The 24,924-nt window shown below is 42.3% G+C and overlaps 1 pseudogene; it reads right to left on the bottom strand.

Annotated features, from left to right (window-relative positions):
• Positions 1–9,183: 9,183 nt before the first annotated feature.
• LOC123794914 (NADH-cytochrome b5 reductase 3 pseudogene) lies at positions 9,184–11,849 on the bottom strand (annotated as a pseudogene).
• Positions 11,850–24,924: the final 13,075 nt, after the last annotated feature.

The following is a 24,924-nucleotide window of genomic DNA, read 5'->3' as shown; positions in this document are numbered from 1 at the left end:
ATGTAGACAATTTAGTTTTCATAGCCCATCCAAAAAATTTAAGTATTTTTTGAAGGCCAGGTAGAGGCTTTTTGGCTAAGACCTCATTTTTTAAATTGCCTTAAGCATAAATATAGTAAGCGTGGAGTGTCTTCAGTTTGTTATCTGGGCTGCCATAGAAGAAATCAGATTGGTTTCCTCAGGCTTTCTCCATGCCTTCATATTTGTAGTTCACGTTCGCCTTGTCTCAATGGTTTCTAATGTCAGAGAGATACTGTTCTTCATGTTGAGTGCTGTGTTCGTCTCCCTTCCCGAAGTATGTTTGAGTAGATTTTCAGGGATACAAAGCCACTGTGGTCAGTCTCTACTTGCAAGTCATTGCATTTAGAAATAGTTTGGTGACTTGGCCTCAGATTTCCTAGATCATATTGTGGTTGATGAGAAAATTGTTCTGTGTTATTTTATTTTATTTATTTATGTATTTATTTTAAAGATTTTATCATTAGAGAGAGAGAGAGTACGCACACACACACAAGCAAGGGGGAGGGGCAAAGGGAGAGAGAGGAGCAGACTCCCTGCTGAGCAGGGAGCCCATATGGGGCTGGATCTCAGGACCCTGAGATCATGACCTGAGCTGAAGGCCGATGCTTAACTGATTAAGCCACCGACGTGCCCCACTATGTTGCTTTACATTAGAGTAGAAGACAATTTTCTGCCCACCCAGAATTAGAAGGTAGCTTCTAGAACCACTTTTCTGTTCCCTTTCTGAGTTCAACTTCAGTTTTATTTGAATGAAACTTCCCCAAAGATGCCCCATATCACTGGGGATTAGGTATGAAAACCTTGAAGATTAATGATTAAATTGCACTGGCCTAGTGAGACGAACTCTCACAGTCTATCCCAGCAACTTCAGTGTTTGACAGGAAGTGTCTGATGCAAATTCGAGAATTTCAGACCTGAAACTGTTCCTTTTTTCTTTCTGCATTTTTGAACCGGGTGGCTCCTCTTGTGTCCAGCTCCAGAGAGGTAAATAAAACTCAAAATGGCATAGCAGCTAGGGGCCACAGCTTTGCAGCATGAATTGTGATGGTGCCTGGAAGTGTCATCCTTCTCCTAGACATCCCATCCCACTTAGAGGCCAAGAGGCCAAAGTCCCTTCTGTGCATTGACTTCTGTTCTGCTGTGGCTTCCCCCTGCTCTTCACTGAGGTTTATATGCGAGACAGAAAAATATCTGGCTTTCAAAGGTGTGGCCTTAATTCTTTTATTTCTTTAATCCCATAGTATCTTATTTCTATCTGATTCCTTTTATTACAAATCTTCTCTTGAGAATATTTTCTGTTTACTAGAAGTTTAGAGATCAGATCTGCACAGGCTGAATGCTGCCAGCAAGGACAGAGTGACCTTTGAGAGTTACTTTTACCTTGACAAGGTCATGAGGGTCTGAGCCTCAGCTCTTCAGTCTCAGATTTTTTTTTTTTAAGATTTTGTTTATTTATTTGACAGAGAGAGAGAGCACAAGCAGGGGGGCATGTGGAGGGAGAGGGAGAAACAGGCTCCCTGCTGAGCAGGGAGCCCAATGTGGGCCTGGGATCATAACCTGAGCTGAAGGCATACACTTAACCGACTGAGCCACCCAGGTGCTCCAGTCTCAAATTTTTATTTGAGAATGGGCCCATTTCAGACATGAACTCACATTGTCCAAGCTTATCATTTGCATAGAGTGATATATAAATCTAGAATGCTAATATATTATGTATTCTAACATCATCTTAGCATGTTCCAGTAGAAAATAAGTTCCCCGGGGCGCCTGGGTAGCGCAGTCATTAAGCGTCTGCCTTCGGCTCAGGGCGTGATCCCAGCGTTCCAGAATCGAGTCCCACATCGGGCTCCTCCGCTGGGAGCCTGCTTCTTCCTCTCCCACTCCTCTGCTGTGTTCCTTCTCTCCCTGGCTGACTCTCTGTCACATAAATAAATAAAATCTTAAAAAAAAAAAAAAAAGAAAAGAAGTTCCCCAAAAGGCAGAGAGTCGATTCTCTGTTATATCCCCACTGATAGTTCAATGTGCCCTGAGCACCTGCTCAGCAAATATTTGCATGCATGATTTAATCCCTAATTGTCAGTTTTCTCTCTGTTAATAGAGTACCATATATCTCATTGATTGTTTTGAGAATTTTGAGAACTAATTTATAAGCATTTAGCATGGTATGTGCCACAAAGTAAGCATTCCATAAATTTCTCATCAAAGATTAATTATCTATTAAGTTTTTATTTTCTTTTTTTCTCTTACTTTACTTGAAATGAAGCAACAATTATAGTTGCTACAAATATTTGTTTTACTCCTCACTCATGTTGGGAGAAATTAGTTTGAAATATAAAAATGTGTTTTGAATGCTCACTGTGTAGGTTACAAACACAATGTTTGTGCCATATAGAACTTTTAATACGATGAAGGAAGTAGACTTAGCAAATGACCGTATATAATATAAGGTCGCTTATGGAGCTATAGAAAAAGGCACAGCATAGGGCTGGGGGCATCCTGAGGAAGGGGCAGTCCAGCTGGCAGGAGGGTATAATGTCTGTTTGCTAACAAACTGATGCTTATGATGAACAGGAAAGCAGTAGGAATTGTATTCCTGATGCATAAAAGAAAAGTGACAGTTTTAAAAATGGTATAATTTTTAAAAGGTTATGGTTAATGTAAATTTTGTTTTCATTGACTCATATTCTAATTCTTCCAATATTTATAATGTATATAGAGTGTTGCATGGCAACTCAGAATTAATCCAAGCGTTTAATCAGTTGGAATATTCTGTTTTTCAAACTATTTTAGACAAACACATTTTGAACTGTGTTCTACCAAGAATAATACAGTTCTACCAAGTACATCCTTTCATTGTATAAAAATAAAACTAAAAATTAAAAAATATATATATAAGTATTTTTTGGTAATTTATAATCACACTATCCTTGGCACTTGGAGGACGACATTGGTATAGATGTAGGTGTCTCCTCCCCCAAGTGCCAAGATCCAGACATGCACGTTTCCTTCTTGTCCTTTTCTGTGCAGCAGCTTCCTTTCCTGTTGACACTGGAAGTATGGCCCCCTTTGGGTTTCCAGTTTTATTAGATTTCCCCATTTTGGGTAGACTTTAGCTCGAGCTGATTTCTAATGACCCAGTCTTCTTAGATCTTCACATTTTTCAAGAGTAGCTTGATTTTTATGTGAAATCAGCAATTTTTAACTGCTGGCAATCAATTGAAACTTATTTGTTTTTCAAGTGCAGAACAACAACAACAAAAGATCGAGGGCCATATAAGGGTTTCAGTCTATCAGTTTATAAACAGGCTATTCTTTTTTTTTTCTTTTAAGATTTTATTTATTTATTTGAAAGAGAGAGAGAGCAAGCACAAGTGGGGTAAGGGGCAGAGGGAGAAGCAGACTCCCTGCTGAGCAGGGAGACTGATGCGGGACTCGATCCTGGGACCCTGGGATCATGACCTGAGCTGAAGGCAGCCGATTAACCGACTGAGGCACCCAGGCGCCCCAAACAGGCTATTCTAAACAGGCTAAGCAATCAACCCATCAGTCATGTGTGTTTTACATATACAATGTAGAATACATTTTGCTAGAATGCATCTGTTAGATAGCAATATCCCCAGATTTGGGGAGAAAAGTCCAATTTCAGATTTCTTTTTATTTTTCTTTATAAATGTACACGTGTCTAGATTTTTTGTTCAGGAAATATGGTCACTGTACCTACAATATAAGGAAATGTAGGGCACAGTCCCTGCCCTCACAGATTTTTTATGCTCTGTGCAGTAATAGAATGTGAGATGGACTGCAGTATCAGGAGATTTAAAGAAAGAAGAACACCCATGAATTTACTAGCTCAGTCTGGGTCTGCTTTAAAGGAGCTGCAGCTTGAGGGTGCCTGGGTAGCTCAGTCGGTTAAGAGTCCAGCTCTTGCTTTTGGCTTAGGTTTTGATCCCAGGGTCATGATCGCAGGGTCATGAGAGGGAGCCCCGTGTCAGGCTCTGCGCGGCAGGGAGTCTGCTTGAGATTCTCTCTCTCCTTCTTCTGCCCCTCCCCCTGCTCGCTCTCATTCTCCTTCTCCCTCTCTCTCTCTCTCTCAAAATAAATAAAGGAGCTGCGGCTAGGGTGGGTGTGATGGCACTAGAAGGAAACGGGCAGATATCTGATATTTAGGGGAAGTTGTGACAGGAGTTGATAACTGAACAAATGTAGTGTAAGAATAAGGGAGAAATAGTATTTGTGCTTCTGTAATTGGGAAAATTCCAAGCAAGCACAGTGTTGCATGACTATCCAAAGGAGGCCTTCAGTGATTGTTTTGAAGGAGATAAAAGAGCTCAATGTTCCTTTCCTTTTGGTTTGTTCATTTCTTATAAACCAAAGGCAATGTGAAAGATTTTCTCATTTATAAAAGCCTCAAGAAATGTGATCAATTTTTATATAATAAAAAGAAGAGGGGAAATCCAAATATTAGGGGAAATATTTGAGGTGATATATTCATGTATATTACCTCTTTTATTACCTTCTCATCATTAAAGGATCGCCTTTCTTTTTTAATCAACAAAAAATAAACGTGCACAGGTACATCAAGATTTTAAAATATCAGTAGGCTCCTCATGTTGAAAAGCGTCATTGAACTAGACCGTCTGTGTTCTCCTAAATCAATGCTCTTAGTTCCACTTAGGGCATTTCACTGGCGTCTGATTGTTTGAAGGGGCTATTGGGAAACTGATGACATTGAGTCAGATAGATTATAGATCCCATTCAACTCTCATCTCTCCACAGGCCTAACAGGCGTAGTTTGCATTATTGCTAACGGGAGTTTGGAGCATAAGCCTTTGTGGACTTAAGAGTTTACCATTAAAAGTCTATCAGTCTCCTAATCCTTGCAGTAGAACCAAATGGGCTTTAACTTTAGCTGTAACTTGTTAACTGGTTGACAACAGCCTCATTGTAAGTGATTGAAACCCTACAAGTTCTTTTTCCTCTTCTTCTGCTCCTTTCTAGTTCCAGAACCAAAGGACATTTAGCAGCAGCCTAGAGTGAAGACGGCAGTAGGAGACCTGGGTTACTTACGTAGATTCCAAACAACAATGCAGGAATCCACATACGGTGACGTTTGCAGCACTGTAGGAGTTAACCAGGCACGTTCATGCGTATGGTGTCACATCGGAGTCTCTCAGCAGTTCTGCACTGAGAATAGGTTAGTGTCTCGGACTGGGTAGCTGTAGCAAAGTACTATCCCTTGGGCAGCTTATGAACAGTAGAAATTTCTCTCTCATAGTTCTAGAGGCTGAAAATCTGAGATCGAGGTGCCAGCCTGCTCAGGTTCTAATGAGAACCCCCTTCTGGGGAGCCAACGGCCAGCTTCTCGTCGTGTGCTCACATGGCAGAAATAGGGCTCCTCCCTCGTGACCTGATCACCTCCCCAAAGTCGCCCCTTCTAATACCTTCATATTGGAGGTTAAGACTTCAGCATATGAACTTAGGCGGGGGGGGGGACATAAACATTCCATTTATGGCAGCTGGGCCGCTTATTACACCCCGCAGAGACCGAAGATCAGTTACCTTCAAGTTTCTTAGCCAGTCTCACAAAGCCTGCACATATGAAAACCAGGCCTAGCACCTAAATCTTATGGCAACAAGTCCAGTGCTTTTTGCAGGGCCCCAAACTGCTTCTCAGTCTTTCAATTTACAAGCATTTCTTCAGGGCCCATTTTGTCTGGTTCTAAGGGTGGCAAGAGCGCACGACAGTGCTGCCTCCTCTCGAAGGACTTAGAGTTAATTTTATTACTTTGTTATTTATTGTTTTATTTTTTTAAAAAGATTTTATGTATTTGAGAGAGAGAGCAAGCGAGCATGAGAGAGAAAGAGAGAGATCACGTGGGGGGGGGAGGGGGAGAGGGAGAAGCAGACTCCCCGCTGAGCAGGGAAGCCGATGCAGGGCTTGATCCCAGGACCCCGAGTTCATGACCTGAGCCGAAGGAGAGACGCTTCACCGACTGAGCCTCCCAGGCGTCCAGCTTAAGAGTTTATTTGACCAAAGTTTGGGTACATGGCTCCAGCATCACTTGCATTTTCATGAAGTGTTTTCGGAATGTAGAGAAGACATTCATTCATGTTTGTTGGGGAAAATTTCATGCAGGAGGTCTGTGGGCTTTCGTGGATGCTCTGCAACGAATAAAGTAACTAAGGGGTTAACCCTTTGAGCACAGAGTCTGTGTCGGCCACTGTGGGAGGTACCTCTTGTACTTTCCCTCATTTAGACCTCTCGATAACCCTCTGAGGTAGATGTTATTACCCTCCCCTGTGCAGATGAGAAAATCGCTGCTCGCAGGGGCAGAAGGCATACCTGTCCGAGGCACACAGTAGGGGCAGAGTCGATGTGGAACATCTGAGGACAGCCAGTGCCTCATCTCTTAACCATTATTGTATATGGTTTTACACTCAGATTTAAAAATCTGACTTTTTACAAATGTATGTAGAAAAATGCATCTAGGCCTCTAAAGCAAAAACGCAATTGGAGTTTCCCCTTGCCCTTGACATGTTGGCAGACCTGTGGGATAGAACAGAGTCAGGGAAGCTGTTATGTTCCGAGCTCTCACTTTATAAAGCAAAGTTCTGGCCCACAGAAAAACACCCTGAAGCTTCAAGATAACTGTGAAAAGGCCAAGTAGTCAAACAGACATTGTGCCAAACGCAGCAAAACAAAACAAGAGAGTATTCGTAGGGAGGACATGAAAGGATCAGCACAATAAAGGCTGGTCTAAATCTTTTAAAGAGATCCAGTCTTTGTGGCCTAATACTTGGGGGACAATCTGCCTCAGGAGTTTGAGATGCCACAGTTTTGTTCTCCAAACCACTGAGGGAGGTGATCCAGGAAAAAGCTCATCTCCCTGCATAAGTTCCCTGAGCAGTCAAATGTGGTTTACCTGTGCTTTCTAGGACTTTTATTCAGTGTACTTTTGATACATACATACTTACAATACCAACATATTTTTGTACTCCTTTTAAAGTTTTTTCCCTAATCCCCTGTGCTCTACATCAGCAGTTCCTGTCAGGGCGCTGGTGGTTGGCCAGCATAGAGCGCTGGTTGGTGCATGCTTCTCCGCAGGTGTTGCCAAGTGTACAACATGGAGGAAAAAGGCTTCAAGCAATTGGGAGAGAAGTAGGCAACATTAGGTCACTAGGCTCAACGGAGGGAGAAAAGAAGATTCTGGAAAATTCACTGGAGGGTTGATAAGAACAGTTTAATTAGGATTTTTTTTTTATTGTGAAATATACATAACACAAAAGATGCCGTTTTAACCATTTTTAAGGGTACAACTCAGTGGTGTTAATTATTGAAAATGTTGTGTAACCACCACCATGATCTATTTCCAAAACTTTTCCATCACCCCAGACAGAAACTCTGAACCCTTCACGCCAAGATTTCCTATACCCCCTTCCTCCAGGCCCTGATAAACACTAGTGCACTTTCTGTCCCTATGAATTTGTCTATTCTTGATATTTCATATATTCTATATTTCATACAGTATCTGTCCCTTTGCGTCTGACTTCTTCCGGGGTTCATCCCCGTTGTAGCATGTATCCGAACTTCATTCCTGTTAACGGCTGAGTATCCTATTGTATGTTCCTACCACATTTTGTTTATGCATTTATCTGCTGACGGACACTTGGATTGTTTCTACCTTCTGGCTATTGTGAACAAAGCTGCAATGAACACTGGCTTACAAGTGCCTGTTTGAGTCCTTCTTTTCAATTCTTTTGAGTGTCTACCAGGAGTGGAATTGCCTAGTCATAGGGTAATTCTACGTTTAACTTTTTGCGGAACTGCCCAACTATTTTCCACAGGGACGGTGCCATTTTACATTCCCACCGCAGGGGATGAGGGTTTCAATCTCTCCAGATCCTTGCCAACACTTGTTATTTCCATTTTCTTTTTATAGCTATCCTTATAGGTGTGAAGTGGTATCTTACTGTGGTTTTGAGTTGTATTTCCTAATGACTAATGACATTGAGCATTTTTAATGCACTTACTGGTCATTTGTATATCTTCTTTGGATAAATGTCTATTCAAGTACTTTGCTCATTTTTAAATTGAGTCATTTGTTTTGGGTTGAGCTATAGTAGTTCTTATGTATTTTGGATATTAAATCCTAATCAGATACATGATTCGCAAATATTTTCTCCCATTTTGTGTTGTGGGTTGTGTTTTCACTTTTTAAAAAAATATTAGCAAAATTTTACTTCAACTTTTTTTTTCTGCTTGTAAAAAATCTTCTGACAAAGTTGATATGCAAAAAGCTAACAGCTATTGTCTAAAGGCAATGTGGAAGCCACAGAGAATGTCTCTTAGACAGGAGGCTGTGCCCAAAATCTCCCCCACACTGGGGGCCAAGGCAAGAGGAGGGGGTAGAACTCTGCCATTAGGGTCGGTGGCCCCAGCCAGGAGCCCAGTTTCCCCCCCCCCCCCCATCCAAATTCCCTTTTCGTGGTGAATAGGACTCTGCCAAGCTGACAGCTTTGGAACTCCCAAGCTGCCTGAATGTTTGGGTGTGTTAGGGGAAAATGCTGTGGTTTCAAGATGGCCCATGTGCCAGCCCTCAGAGCCCTCAGCCAACGCCCTCTTCCCACTTCAGAGAGCCAACCTCCTGGCTGGCTGGGGCCTGCTTAGGCCCTAGGATAAGAGGCAGCCTTTCACCCCCAGCATCCCTCCCTCTAATCACACCCTCACGCCCTAGAATTTCTGTTGTTATGGGCCTCACGTAGGGTCAGGTGCTCCTGAAGCCTAGCTGTAGCTCTGAGGCAGACAGTGACGGGTGGCAAGCAAAGGCACAGGGGGCCCCCTGGCCCCTGAAGCTCTGGGCTGCCCATACATTTATGTTTATTTCCAGACTGTGGTCCACTGAAGATGGGCAGAGCGAGCTGCTGGCAGCCTCAGTCCTATAGTGTATGTATATGGCAGAGGGCAAGGAGAAGGACAGAAGGAGGGACGAGTCATGAGGATAGGGACAGGGCTGAGTGAGAGCCAGGTAGGGACTTGCCCTAAGGTGGCCAGCTGTGGCCCCCCTGAAACAGAACTCTGCTTCCAAGGGGGACCCCCCAGGTCAGCTCAGCTGGGCAACCACCCAGGGCATGAGTAGGCCAGGCTGAACTTGGGCCACAGTGTTAAAGAATGATTGTGGGGGGTAGTGGATCCAGACAGGGCATGGTGATATCTGGGCTCTGCATGCTGCCAGGGCCTGGCCAACAGAAGGTGAAGCAGCACTCTTTTGAGTGACCCATGGGGTCCAGGTTGGACAGGCAGGGATACTGGCTCATGGGCAGGATCAGTAGTGGTTCCACTCCTGGGGGTGGTAGGTGGTCCCAGATCATCTCTTATTCACAAAGCCCTAGCTGTAGTCCAAGGCTTCAGGGGTTCTTTCCACCATGTACCAGAGCTTGAAGCAAGTGGAATGTTCTTTCCTTAGTTCCTCTAGCTTTGGCTGCAGCAGGATGTCCTTCTTGGTCCAATTAGCAAAGAGCAGTTGGCACATGGGATGCTCATCATGGATCACCTGCAGCATCTGAATGATGCCCATTCCTCCCATGGTCACACCAACAGACTTCACCATCTTGGTGATAGGGTTGGGATTTCTTGTCTGGACAGATGGCAAACTTCCCTTTGCCCAGATAGACTAGCAGCCCATTTGAGCCCTGGAACTCACTCAATGATGTCTCTAACCTTCTTGTTTTCTAGGTAGTGGGACATCTTTCCCTCTAGTAGGAAACTTGGATGGATGCCTTTGAAGAAAACCTTGATGACCAAATCCACTAAGTCCTTGGTGTCATGGCCAGAGATGAGTATATAGGGCAAATGACCAGGTTTTGGTGGATTTAAATCAACAGGTAGATATGCTGGCCAATGGGGAGGCCTAGAATGATGGGGCCACAGCAGGATAAAGTAGAACCACTGGGTATTATGGCTGATGTTCTCCTTGTTGATGAGCCACAGTGGGTACTTGATGTCCAGGCTTTTAAAGGTGTTGGCTGGAGCCCAGTTCTGGATACCTGGGCAGGCTGTAGGGGAACCAGACTGGGGAGAGCACCACATGCCCCAGATGCTCAGCTGGGCCTGGTGGTGGTGGCTGCTGCCTGGGCCAAGACAGTTGGGCTGCCTCTTTTCACTTTCTTAATAATATCCTTTGATGCACAAAAGTTTTTGATTTTGATGAAGTCCAACTTATCTATTTTTTTTCTTTTGTTGCTCATACTTTTGGTGTCATATCTAAGAATCCATAGCCAAATCCAGGTCACCAAGATTTACCCCTGTATTTTCTTCTAAGAGTTCTATGATTCCATTTTGAGTTAATTTTTCTATATGATGTGAAGTAGGGGTTTAATTTCATTCTTTTGCATGTGGAAATCCAGTTGTGCCAACATTTTCTGCTGAAAAGACTAATCTTTCCCCATTGAATGAACTTGATGCCTCTATGGAAAATCAGTTGGCCAAAAATGTATGGGTTTATATCTGTATTCTCAATTCTCTTCCATTGGTCTATAGGTCTATCCTTATGCCAATATCACACTGTTTTGATTACTGTAGCTTTGTAGTAAGTTTTGAATTCAGGAGGTGTGAGTCCATCCAACTTTGATCTTTTTAAGATTGTTTTGTGTATTTTGGGCCCCTTTGCAATCCCATATGAATTTGAGAATAGGTTTTTCCATTTCTGCAAAAAAGACTGTTGGAATTTTCATAGAGATTCTGTTGAATCTCTAAACCACTTTGGGGAGTATTGCCATCTTAACAATATTAAGTCTTCCAATCCATGAACATGGATGTCTTTCCATTTATAGCTGTACCTTAGAAATATTGTGGGTTTGTTTACAGACCACTGCAATAAAGCGAATATCACAATAAAACAAGTTAAGTGCATTTTTGGGTTTCCCAGTGGATATAAGAGTTGTGGTTACACTATACTGTAATCTATTAAGTGTGCAATAACATGTCTAAAAAACACCAACGTAGGGGTGCCTGGGTGGCTCAGTTGGTTGAGCGTCTGCCTTCGGCTCAGATCATGATCCCAGGGTCCTGGGATGATGCCCGGTGTTGGGCTCCTTGCTCAGTGGGGAGCCTGCCTCTCCCTCTGCCTGTTGCTGCTCTCTCTCTCTCTCTCTGTCTCTCTCTCTGAAAAATAAATAAATAAAATCTTAAGAAGCTTACCTAAGAACAAAAACAAAAATAAAACACCAAAGTATATGCCTAAATTAAACAAATACTTTATTGCTAAAAGCTGCTAAGCATCACCTGAACTTCTAGCGAGTTGTACTCTTTTTGCTGGTAGGGGGTCATGTCTTGGTGTTGCTGCTTGCTGATGCAAGGTGGTGGCTGCTGAAGGTTGGGTGGCGGGGACAATTTCTTAAATAAGACAACAGCGAAGTTTGCTGCATCAGTCACCTCTTCATTTGATGAATGGTTTCTCTTCAGCATGTGATGCTGTTTGATAGCATTTTATCCACAGAGCTTTTTTCAAAATTGGAGTCGATCCTCTCAAACCCTGCCACTGCTTTATCAATTCTTAGGGGGAAAGCTTGCAGTCTTTTATTACTGTGGGCTTTTCATAAATGCCCTTTATCGTGTTAGAAAAGTTCCCTTTTATTCCTAGTTTTCTGAGTGTTTTTACCACGAAAGAGTGTTGGATGTTGTCAAATCCCTTGTTGCAACAACTGAGATGATCATAGTTTTTTGTTTTTGTTCTCGTTTTTTTACCTTTGTTCTATTAATGTGGTTTATTACACTGATTTTCTTATGTTGAACTACTCCTGCATTCCCGAGATAAATCCTACCTGGTCATGGTGTATAATCCTTTCAATATGCTGTTGGACTTGATTTCCAAGTATTTTGTTGAGGATTTTTGCATCCATAAGAGTTATTGACCTGTAATTTTCTTTCTTTGTGATGTCTTTATCTGCCTTTGGTATCAGGGTAATGCTGGTCTCATAAAATGAATTAGGAAGTGTTCTCTCCATCATGATTAAGTGATTAAATGCATCAACTTTGGAGGTAGATGGTGTGAATTTTAATCCTTCCTCTGCTACCAAAAAGTTTGTAGTAAGTTATTTTGTTATTTACTAAATTTAATTTTCCATTCTGTAAAATGGGAGTGTTAGGAGGATCAACTGGGTTCATTCATTTTAAAGCCAGTGGTGTGCTGGGTCAGTGTTTAACAACCAGCTCGCAGAGGATGTGGAAGTGGGAAACCCTGATTTGTAGTGTTTGCCAATTTCCATAGTGTAACTATTGCAGTGACTGATTTTAAGGCGCCAGTGTGGAATCATCTAACGTGGAGCTGAGGAGACATGCACACGATCTGTTCTCACGTGCCAGTCAGAGCTGACTCCAGCACATCACTTTTTTCAAAAAAGCATGAAGTACATAATAAGTGATCAGTCAATAAATATCATTTTCAGTTGCCTGTAACAACAAGAAAAAAATAAAATGAAAATAGGATATAGTCAAGATACATAATCTCCCTCTATATTGCCTTATGTCCTAAATATTTTATATTCCAGGTACTTTGAAGTGTTATCCTCAGATGGTCTATCCTCTGTGGGAATCACATCTCATACCCACTTTCTATCTTTAGATTTTGCATCATTGTTTACAGTGAACATAATCACAGGACGATGGGCCTTACCAATGAGTCTGTTTGCCCTGCTGGCAACTGACCACACCTGGAAGGGCTTGCCGCTCCTAACTGCTTAACATACTAACCTTGAGGATAGCAGGAGAACTCAGAGGTATCATCCTGCCTTGGCTCCCTGGTTGCTAAGGTGTTCTGCTTGATATTGGCCCTGCCAGGAGCCACCAGCCAGTCCTGCTTCCCTGAAAGACACACACAGATTGCCCCACGACCCCCATCAGGCAAATGATTCTGCAAATGTCATGTGCTCTACACTTGTGCTCATACCCTTAAGCTCAGGCTTAAGAAAATCTATGAAGCAAACAAAGACTATCCTACCCTGTATCCGGGTTTCCTGGTCTTAATCCTTTGACCAAGTAAGTCACTGTGTTGTCCCATGTTCCTTATCCATTCATCCATCCAAGACTCACAGAATGGCTGCAAATACAAAGATGATACATAGTTCTAGCATCCACAAATTCACTGGGATGGAGTTGGGTAGATTGGAGATAGATATGCAAAAGAATAGTGGGATAAGGTGTGATAAGAAAAAGTACAAAAGTACATGCGAAGTGCTCTGTGAAACCGAAGGATGGATCCCGCTTGCCTCGGGGAGCTAAGGAGGTTTTTGCAGAGTGTGTGCAGGTAACCAAAGGGTAAAGCGCAGGTTTGGGGCCAGATTATGACAGACTTTGTATGCCCTATTGTGACATTGAACTTGATCCTCCAGCAACAGGAAGCCTTTCCTTTCCTCTTCTACTGCCCTGTATCTTAGGACTTCAAGGCCCTGATCCTTGCTAATACAACAATAACCAACTTTTTTAGGGCTTACAATGTGCTAGACGCTGAACTAAGTGCTTATGTAACTTAATCTTCACAACAACCTTAGAAGACAGAAACTACCATCATCCCCATTTCACAGATGAGAAAACTGAGATTTAAAACTCAAAGTCTTACAACTAGGAATAGGTGGAGCTAAGACCCCGTTCTGATTCACAACCAAGACTGTGCTCCTAGAAACGTGAGCCAGTAGGACTTGGTGTAGTTGAGGGACTGGGAAGAGTGGATCCATCTCCCCAAACCAGCCTCCAGAACTTCCCGACATCTTATAATGCTCACACCTTAAATCCTCTTACCTCCTCCCTGGGCTGATAGCAACAATCTGAAAGCACTTCGTTTAGGAGACGGTCATAGTTATTGTGGAAGAGGGCTTCCTGTGATGTTGATGGCAATGTCAACTTATCTCCAAGGACTGTGGTTGCTTTTGGGAGATGGTGAATTAGTGATTAAGCGGCTCACGTGTAAGTCAACGAATGCCCCTCCCAAATAATGTAATGTGTTAACCCAATTAAAAAACCTGCCCAACTAAATGGAATGTCGGACTTGTCAACTCCCATTTTACATTCTGTAAAAGGAAGCAGGTCTACTGAACCCTTCTTGCCAGAAAGTGTTAGATTTAGATATTAAATTAACTATATATTAAATAGGTATAGATATGATTTAATTTAGTGTTGAATGTCAATTCTGTAAAATCGTGTGTACAAATGAGTAACCCGAAGCTCAGAAAGGTGAAGCCGCTTGTTGGTCACAGAGTCAGTATTCTTTCTACGACTCCAGGACTCTAACATTGGAGTGGTCTTTAGTTTGTATCCTATCAAATAACTGTCCTTCTTTTTAATAATGAGAATTTGAATGTCCCCAAGGGAGTATTATTATTTTAGAGATGTGGTGTCATGAAAAGAACAGGAGCTTTGAAGCCAAATATTCCTGCGTTACGGTTCTAGTGCCTGCTCTGAAGTGGTGTGACCTTTGGCAAATTACCCCATCTCACCTGAAAAGATGATTGTGGGAATGGCAGCAGACGGCTGGCCCCTGGGGTGCCCCAGTACAGGTTAGTCCTTTCCAGCTCCTCCTCCATGTAACACTAATGGACATCGCCAGCCATCTCGAGCAAATTGGTTACATACTCAATGCATCCTTAGAGGTATGTTAATTTATTTTAATTGAAACAAATTCCTGCTATATGATATTTTGGGGGAAAATCTGGGGAAGGTAATTGTGAAACTAGGTAAATTATACAGCTCCCGCAAGGGGGGTTCCAGACCCATCAGGGAGGCCCATGACTCATGCGAGTTTTGGGGGAGGAAACAGGAATGCTGCTGTGTTGGAGCCACAAAACATGGGTCAGAGACATGACACAGGGACAGATGGAAGGAGAAATAGCAATAGAAGGCAGCAGAGACAGATTCCCCAAGAGTGATGCCCACAGTACATGCTGTATGAATGTGTGAGGGGAGAGAGGGAGACCAGCTGGAAGAGGTCAAGGAACCCATCATGATCCCCCTCCCGCCCTCTCTCCTGCTTCTGTCCCCCCCCCCCCAGCACTTTGGGTTTCTCTTAGCGTTACCAGTGTACTTATCTCTTTGAAGCAAGGTGCAGAGAATATCACTATCTCTTAATAGCTGGCGCCAAAATTCCTCTTGGGGCTAGAAGCATCTAGGTTTGGAAAATTGGGTATAACCGAATCAGTTGGAGAGCTTGAGGTGGAATGTTGGAACCTGAGCACCCGGATGTGAGAGGAGGGGCCGCTTGCTGTGGGTACTACAGGGAGAATGTGCAATTCTTGGGGATGATCTGGGCTGGAGAGTGAGGGAAGGGAGAGGAGGGAGGGCAGAGGGAAAAGGGAGAGAGCAGCTGGTGGCACAGCCTTGCTTGACTCCTCCCCGCCATTCCCTACATCTCCAGCAATGAGCATCCAAGCCAGGCGGCTTTGTGTGAGTGCCTTTGATGGGAAAACCGGGAAGGGGCAGAGCTTCATTTCAATATTGTGCAGAACAGATTAGATGTGAGGAGGTGGAAGTGTCCCTTTGGATGTCATCCAGCTCTGGAAAGGACTTGTAGACGTCCCCAGGCCAGGTTAAAAGTTGGGGGTTCAAACCAAGTTTACCCAGATCTTTGAGAGGGAAAGGGGCCTCTGCTGACTTCCGAGTTATATCTCTGATTTCTTTCTCTTTCCTTCTTTACCTTTCCCTCCCCTCCAAACTTACCCAGCACTGTACTTCACACATAGTAGGCACAACGTAAATATCTGTTGTGCTGAATCATATAAATATTATGTGTGGTTTCTGCTGTCGTGGTACCTAAAATTGAGTAAAGACAACACACACATATATTTCACACATAAAAGTAAAACTAATCCTAAAAATTCTGGGAAGGATATAAATACCATCTAAATAGGCTTACCACTTTCCCATCTCTTTGTTTTTTGGTATCTTTCAAGTTTCAACTCATATCTCACCCTCCAGGAAGTCTACCTGGGTTTTCAGGATGTTTCCTGTCTCTGCAATCTTATGCCATTTCCCTTCTGTGTCAGCTATTTGACACTTGATCATTTATTTTTCAGAGGGATGTTTTGCCTTTTCTTCTATATACCACAGTCTCTGAGGACCACCCTTGCTAAGGGCTGAGTATAGTATCCTATACACATAGTTGTTTGGTTACTGATCATGTGTATCTTGCATCATATTCTCAGAAACGTAAGAATTTAGTATGTACTTGGCATATACTGGTACTGAATAAATATTGTTGAACTGAGTTGAATTGTTGGGTGCCACGGACCTCTGAGAATCTATGAGTCCTAGCTATTACTCTCCTGCCAGAATCCTAGAAGGTTAGAACTTGGGGAGAAATCAAATCTAATTCTTGTTAAACTATAATTTATTTTCCTATTGCTCTTAGGCATGTAATTTAGGCTTTCCACTGCAAATGCAAATATGATTTATTGGCCAATCACTTTTACATGGATACTATGAGGTTAAAAAATAAAGACGCACAGAATTTTGATGCTGACAGACGTCGTAAAATCATGTGTTCTAACCCAGAAGTACGAGCTCAGAGAGGTTAAACAGACTGCCTTATGTTTCCTTGGTCAATCACAGAGCTCACTGAGCATTCAGGTCCCATGCTTTCTGGTCCAGTGGCCTTTCCAGGCTCTAAGCTTGGCTGTCAGAATAGTGTTTTCATTATTAATGCAGTATACTAAATCCCTGGGGTAGAATAAGCCTCATTATCAGAGTTAGTAAGTCAGTCCAAAGCAATCTAATATTCCTGTAAAACTGAATAGATTTTGAAGTAAAGAATCCTTGGGTTCACTGCCTTCCAATGGGGCCATCATCCCATTTATCTTGTGTGTGTGTGTGTGTGTGTGTGTGTGTGTGTATCGCCCATAAATGAACATTTCTGTATGAACATTCATTATAACAGCTTTATTGATTCTGTTATAGTGCTGTTAATTACATGAACCACAAAAGCCTTCCGTTAGATTAAGCCATAATAAACAAGATTAGTAATACTCTGCTCTGTATATTGAGTGTTTTTATGATAAGCAAATGTTCATCTTTTCAGAAATTACTACATTGATGTCTTATAATTATATCAGATATTTGGACTTTTTAAGTAAAAAAACTTTTGAGTGTCTTCTAATAACTAATGATATTAACTATGATTATTCATCCCCATGATAACCCTATCAAGTGGACATTATGATTTTCCTCACTTACAGGTGAAGAAATAAAATCTTGTAGAAATTTGATATCTTGCCCAAGATCCCACAGTAGGGGAGGCCAAGATGGAATGAGATAATATATATGTACTTAGCACAGTGCTGGGCAGATAGTGTGTTGAACAAATGCAATCGAAAGAGTCAGTGTGAAGTAAGAAGAAAGATGAAGCTGTTTCGAAGATGGAACATAAGGTATATAGTACCTGTATATAAAACATGTAAGACTAGGGGCGCCTGGGTGGCTCAGTCGGTTAAATGTCTGACTCTTGTTTTCGGCTCAGGTCATAACCTCAGGGTCGTGAGATGAGCCCTGCATCTAGCTCCACGCTGAACCCAGAGTCTGCTTGAGACTCTCTCTCTTCCCCTCTGCCCCTCCTCCTGCTCCAGGTGCTCTCTCTCTCTCTCAAATAAAGAAATAAATCATAAAAAATAAACATGTATGACTAAAATTTGATTCTGAGCTTCCTAACAATCAACAGGAGAAATGCAGTCACTTATATAAGTGATCAGTAAACTTGCCCAAGAGAAGTATAACTATCTGGAGCTCAGACTTAGGGGTCTTTTTCCAAGACACAGCATTTAACGCCCTAGCAAGGACCTGAGAGGATGAGGCAAACTCACCGTGGAATACATGGGATGGCTGTTAGAAGCCTGGAAAAAGTGATGGCCAAACCTGAGTGAAGTGGAGATGCCCAAGTTGCCCTGGAGGAAGGCAGAGGAAGGATTAAGAAGTTGAGGGAAGGGGCCTGTAGAGTGGAAGTATCATGTAAGGCCAGAAGCCCCAGGAGAGGATTATGTTTCATGGCAGCCCCAAAGGGCACGCCATTCACCAAGACCATTAAGAATGTACTGCAGAGAGAGGTATCAGGTCACTAAGAGTCACTTCTGAAGGTCTGGGCTTAAAGTAGGGGAGTGGTCCCAGAGCTGGGCTCCTTAACAGTCATGGGCAGGATGGGGCTCCTCCTAAGGAACAGAGACCAATTGGATGTGCTTAACTCCCAGAAGCCATGAGGCCATAATACCGTAATAACCAGCAGAGACAGAGGGGCAGCCACAGGGGCGTGGTCTGCAGGAATCACGGAGAGAGTTAACAGCTCACAGTGTCCCAAGAGGCAATTGTGTCGACAACAAACGTACTACATAAAATTAAAAAAGAGAGGGCCTATGATCACTTGGTCTTCTGGTCATATATATCACATATGACACCGTCTAGAGCAGCGGACCTCCTAGAATGCTGGGAGGCCTTGGAAAGGCACGTCGGAAGTGACAGATAAGAGGCAACCCTCTGAGAGACTGGGTTGTCTTCCTATAGGATATGTTTAAATCAGAGACCTCTGCATGACTGTGTGTCCACACTTAGGAGAATGACTGGATCCAGGAACCAAGGAATCAGAGCAGGAGTGGTGCCATTTACCATCATCCTAATGACTCACTGGGGAACTTTGTTCACATTCTGGTCTCTTCAAGTGTTAGAGGTCCTGGGCCCTTGCCAGGGGATGTAAGAAGAGTCTTATGGGTTTATGAATTATAGCTGTCACCAAGGCCCTTTGGATTCCTTGTTTCCAGAGACCAGCAGGGGAAAAGAGTCACCATTCATGGCAGGGAGAATCCATCTTCATCAGCAGGAGGTAGAGTTCCTTTTACACATGCAGCTAGGGAGGAAGAGGAGTGGAACTCAGGAGAACACAGGGGCCTCTCCTGGCACTCAGGTGCCCCGCTGGAACCATGATTGGAAGTGTATAGCACTCCTGGCCTGAGAAGGGTGTGACTACAAAGGGTTCAGATCCCTCTGGAAGGAAGATTTGGGTCACTTCACCAGGTAAGCCACCAGGACCTGCCAAAGTAAGAGCTAAGCATGAGAGGAATTTAGAATGGACAGAAGAGAAAACAAACAAACAAACAAACAAACAAACAAACAAAAAGGATGGATAGAAGAGGGAGCGGATGTGAACCAGCTGTGGCTCTGAAACCATGGCAGTGACCTGGCCATAGTTTGCCTCATTAACCATCTTTTCTAAATCTCCCCACAGAAACACAGGTCCACAGACCTGTGGAGGTCCTGCTCCCTGAAGCTGCTACAGAAGTGGGCCTGAGCAGTGCGATGGGTAGAGTGGAGCCGCCATGAAAGTGCACGGCTCAGATCTCCTCCTGCAGGGAGCATGACTAATGGAGAGTTCCGGCTATTTCCTCTGTGCATCCATCACCATGTTTGTGTGGGGATGGGGCTTCCCATGTCCGTGACCGAGCACGGCAAGCATACTAAGGCAGGCCAGTTCCAGTGAGCGGTGGCCACTTCGGCTTGAGAACTCCCGAGTGGCTTCCCTGAGGTTTTCTTGGAAATGTGCCCTTTCTATCCCTTCCTCCCGTTCCCCCGCTTTTCTTCCACAGATATTGAAGCTGCAACATGGTCTGGAGGCTTCCCTCACCTTCTCTTGCTTTCTCCCCCTTGACAGGCATTTCCCCAATAAATCTCTTGCTTATCTAATCCTGTCTTACTTGCTTCTTGAAGCAAGACCTAAACTAATGTGTGCTCCCCAGTGAGTGACTAGCTAATTAAGTGCTGGCCGTGCACCATAATGTAGTTGACACAGTGAGTTTGTATGTACCTTCTTCCTCCATCTTCATAAGCATTTATTGCGGTAAGTGGGCTCGGTAGTTTATTCCAATTTTACACATGAGGAAACTGAGGATTAATTTAGGAACTTGCCTGGGGTATACAGCTGCTAGGTGGCACAGCTGAGCTGAAATTCAAACTCAGATCTGTACTGCTCCAGAATCACCTTTATTACTCAGCTCTGGGACCGTTGGGCTAAGGGCAGAGTTGACATCTTTAGAGAGTTGAAGTCCCCTAAGGAAGATGAACCTCATGTCTTAACAGGAGTGAGCTGAGGAAGTTCCCCAAATCAGCATCAAGGTATATCTCAAGCAATAGTTCTAGGGCAGTACTGATATTCTCATCAAATGCATGATAGAAGCATCAAAATTCTGGACAGTGTTCCCTCAGGAATTTTATTCCAGAAAGGTTTTAAAGTGGGCATTCACCGTTGTACATATGTGATTCCACTGCTTTCATCTTTTTTTCTCTCTGAATTATTCTTTTAGCAAATATCTACTGAACTTTTACTATATGTCATGCATGATTCCTTCTAGGCAAAAAATTATATACATTCCTCTTGCTTCCTCATTACATTTAATCAGACTCTCTTTTCTTACTTTCAGTTTGGCATCAGTATTATTGATGGCCTACTGTTTTCATGGTACTAGACAATGGGAAAGGATCTCTTTCCTGTAAGTGTAATAATTTCCCCACCTTAGGAGACTAATTTTCTTTTTAATAAATATTATTGGAACAACTGGTTATCTATGTACTAAAAAATCAGAGATTATACAGAAAATTTTTAAATGTGAAGTGTATCGTAGAACTTGAAGTGAGAACTAAAGATGAATTTTCTAGAAGAAAATGGGTGAACATATTTATTATCTTGGATTAGGCAAAGATTTCCTAAATGTGACACTAAAAGCACACATCAAAAACTTTTAAAAATTGACAAATAGGATCATCAAAATTAAGACTTTTGTTGTTTGAAATGCACTCATTATATCAAAACAAAAAGGCATGCTGTTCACATTTCTATGTATAAAACATATCAACAATAAAAAGACGTATATCCAGAATATAATTCATTCTTAAAGTGATATAATAAGAAGATAAAATACTGATTTTAAAAAAGGGTAAATGACTAGACACTTTTCAAAAATAGAAGATACTCATTCACATGGCAAAGAAGACATGAAAAATTCTCAACATCATTCTTTATTCATTGGGACAACACAAATGATCATTTATTGGAATTGCCAGAATTACAAAAGACTGGTAATACCAAGTATGGTGAAGATACAGAGCCACTGAAAATTTTATACATCACTGGTGGGCATATAGTAAGAGACTGCTACTTTGGAAAGCCATTGATCTGTTTCTTATAAAGTTAACTATACGATAACCTAGAAGTGAAGGAGACTAACTCAGTGGATTAGAGACCACAGAGGTAACTGTCCAGTTACTATCTAAATTTAGTTTAGAGGTAAAAGACCTAACATTTTATATTACTTTTCCTTTTTCTTTGGAGGGTGGGATAAGGGAAAGGGGTTGTTAAATAAAGAACATTTACTGAATACTATATTTTCAATATAAATGACAGTCTTGATTTAAAAAAATAGCACTTCAGACACTTTGGAACATCCACTGAAAATTCAGAGGGCTTAGAATCAGATATTTAAAGCATTGAGCTATACAAAACCCAGAGTAATGTAGAATAAACATTTATGTCATCCTCCTTCATTCTGTCTCTTAAATCTTTTTCCCCCCTTAGCATATATCACGATCTGACGTTATTCTAATTATTGACTCATTTGCTTGTTTTCAGCTATCCTCTCCAACTAGGAACCTTCCCTGTCTTGTTTCGCCGCTGTATTTACAGTGCAGAATAGTGCTGGCACGTAACAAATATTTGTTGTATTCATTTGTCTAACCTAAGGAGGGAGGATGACTTCCTAAAGAATCACAGAGGAAACCACAATGCAAACAAACAATAAACAAAAAACCCACAACAGTCAACATACTTGACTATAAGAAAATGGAAAAAAAATTTTTAATTAAAGATTTTATTTATTTGAGAGAGACAGAGAGCACGAGCAGGGAGGAGAGGGAGAAGCAGGCTGTCCGCTAAACAGGGAGCCTGACATGGGGTTCGATCCCAGGATCAGGATCCGAGCCAAAGGCAGAAGCTTAACTGCCTGAGCCACCCAGGTGCCCCTTTAAATTTTAAGTAGGCTCTATACCCAATGTGGGATTCGAACTCATAACCCCAAGGTCAAGAGTTGCATGCTCTACCCACTGAGCCAGCTAGGTGCCCCAAAAATGTAAATCATTTTAAGATGATAATGTTTGGGGCACCTGGGTAGCTCAGTTGGTTAAGTGTCTGCCTTTGGCTCAGGTCATGATCCTGGGGTCCTGGGATTGAATCCCGAGGCAGGCTCCCTCTCCCTCTGCCCCTGCTTGTGCTCTCTCTCTCGCTCACTCTCTCAAATAAATAAAATCTTAAAAAAGACGATAATGTTCATTGTTGCAGAACCTGACAATGTGTGCATTTTTCAGGGCAGTGTAAATTTTTGGAAACTTCCTGGAAAGTGACTTGCCAATATGAATCTATGAATCAGGAATCTAAAAATATGCAGTCCGTTTAACTCAATAACTCCTAAGATAATTGCCTAAATAGTATATATTTAATTATTATTTATTTGCATGAAGAAATTTATTAGTTACAAAAACTTTTGTAGTAACATGGAAAAATGCTCATAAATTAAAATAAATTTAAGGAACAACTTATAAAATTACATGCACACCATGATTATACTTAAATTAAAAATATGCCTAGTAAAAAAAGAACTGGAAGAAAAATATATAATATGGTAAACATTTATATTAGGGTTGCAAAATTACAGTGATTTTTATCTCTCTTCTCTAGTTTCCAAGTCTTTGAATTTCATGATCTATACAACGGTATTTTAGTTTTGTTCAGTACAACTTTTTAAGGCAAACCTTATTGTTCAAATCTGTTTCCCCATTGTAATCTAATCTTTTCCAGAGAAATAAACTGATGAGCAAACACTTTTTTGATGAAGATTTACATCAGAAAGCCACGTGTACGATTGCTGGTTGGATGGGGTTGTTTTTTGAGAATTTCCCCGATAAGAGGTTTCTACTTCATTGCATTCAGTTTAGTTCAATTTAGGTGAATATTTGTAGCAGGTTTGCGGGTTTTATGCTACATGTTACATATTAGAAGGAAATATGTATAGTGCTCCTTTTATACTGTTCTCTCTCTCTCATATGTTCCTTATAGGGTGACTATCCAATTTTTTTCCATTCTCAAACATGAAATTGAATTCCTTATCCAATTTGGTTGGTGGTGTTGTTAGTCAACTTGTCAACTAATTTGGAAAATTTTGGTCACGTGAGTCTCTTCCTCTGCCTCAGCGCCCACATCTAAATCAGTTACCATGTAGTCTGTTCTACCTCTTCAGGCTTTTGACACTTTCATGTTTATCCCTCCCTAGTCCACTGCTTTAAATATTGATCTTATCACTTGTAGCCTGCAGCTCTGCAATGCTATGGACATTAATCTTGTCCTCCAATCCATCGTCCACCTTATTTTAACAGTAGTGGTTCTCAACAGGGGTGGTTTTTGTTCCCCAGGGGACATTTGGCAACATCTGAGGACATTTTTGGTTGTCATAACTCAGCCAGGAGGTGGGTGAGGGGCTGGGGGACGTGGAGGAGAAGCGATGGGGATTGCTACTGGCATCTAGTGGTTAGAGGACAGAGATACCGCTAAATATCCTGCAATACACAGGAAGCATCCCATACAAAGAATTTTCTGGCCCCAAATGTCAATAGTACTGAGGTTGAGAAACTCTGCCCTAGGGTGATTCTTATAAAATAAAAACTTGCTTAAATACCTCAAGAACACACGATGTCTTTCGGGCAAGATTTGTGCATAACCCACATCTTATTCCCCAGCCACAGCATATATATATATATATATATATTACTGCCTGAATATGCCATGATCCCCACCTGGGCTCCTGTGATTTATCTGCTCCTTGTAGTTTCTTCTTTTCTTCCTGATTTGTTCGGGCTAGGCTGGGTAATTTTCTATGACCAGTTTTAGCAGAGCATGAATCACACTGAACACTCACCTGTCTGTTATCCCACTCCAATCTGAGCATCAGAGGTCAGGAACTGGGTCTTTTTTCCCTGAATCTTCAGCACTTAGTGCAATGCCTGGTATAGGGAAATACACTCAACCAAGGCCCTCTCTCCTTTTTCCATTTATATAGCAGTCAGATTTCTTGAGTACAATGGGGGTCATTGCTGCTATCTTGACTTTCCTTGATATTTATTCTTCCCCTTCTCTGAAATGTGCCTCTTTCATGATTGTCTCCATTCATTCACTCCCAACTTGTTCTTTAAAGCCCAGCTCAATAGAGATGATTTACCAAGCCTACCACGTGTGCCAGGCCTGCATTATCTTTGTTCACTTTCAGCATAAGCCCCATAAGGAAGGTATTATCCCAATTTAACAGGTGAAGAATATGATGAACAGCCCTGAGTGGCAGGTGAGGGAGCACATGCACACAAACACCCTCAAGTGGAGGCAACTGGGCCACGACACTCCCTGCTTGATTCTCCTGTCTTCTCTGAATTCTGCATCCTTCCATAAGGCACTCGAGATCTTTCAGTATGTCCCTCAACTTTTATGAGTGAGCTGTAAATTGTTCAGGGTATCTCAGGTGGCTAATGGTAGGAGCCAGACCTACAATCCAGAAGTCTAGAATCAGATGCTCTCTTCACTCATCAGGTACACACTAGCACTTCTTGCTCAGTATGAGGTAAGTTGCAGTAACCCCCCAAGTTATCGGGAGCCCTCTAATCAGCCTGCTGATTAGAGAAATCAGGGCAGGTGGGGCAGCTTCAGTCCACAGTGACTTGAGCTGTGGGAACCTGACCATGCTGAGGAGGATTTTCAGGGGGAAGGCACTGGAATGTTTCAAGCTCAAGAGTGGAACAGATTTGAACTTTTAAAAGCTCACTGTGGAAAATTAATTGGAGACTGGAGAAATGCA

Source organism: Ursus americanus, chromosome 12 (genome assembly GCF_024610735.1).
Source record: "Ursus americanus isolate L20-20 chromosome 12, mUrsAme1.1.p, whole genome shotgun sequence".
NCBI classification, from domain to species: Eukaryota; Metazoa; Chordata; class Mammalia; order Carnivora; family Ursidae; genus Ursus; species Ursus americanus.
Note: the sequence above shows the minus strand (reverse complement) of the source record. Positions and strands in the feature narration are given on the sequence as shown.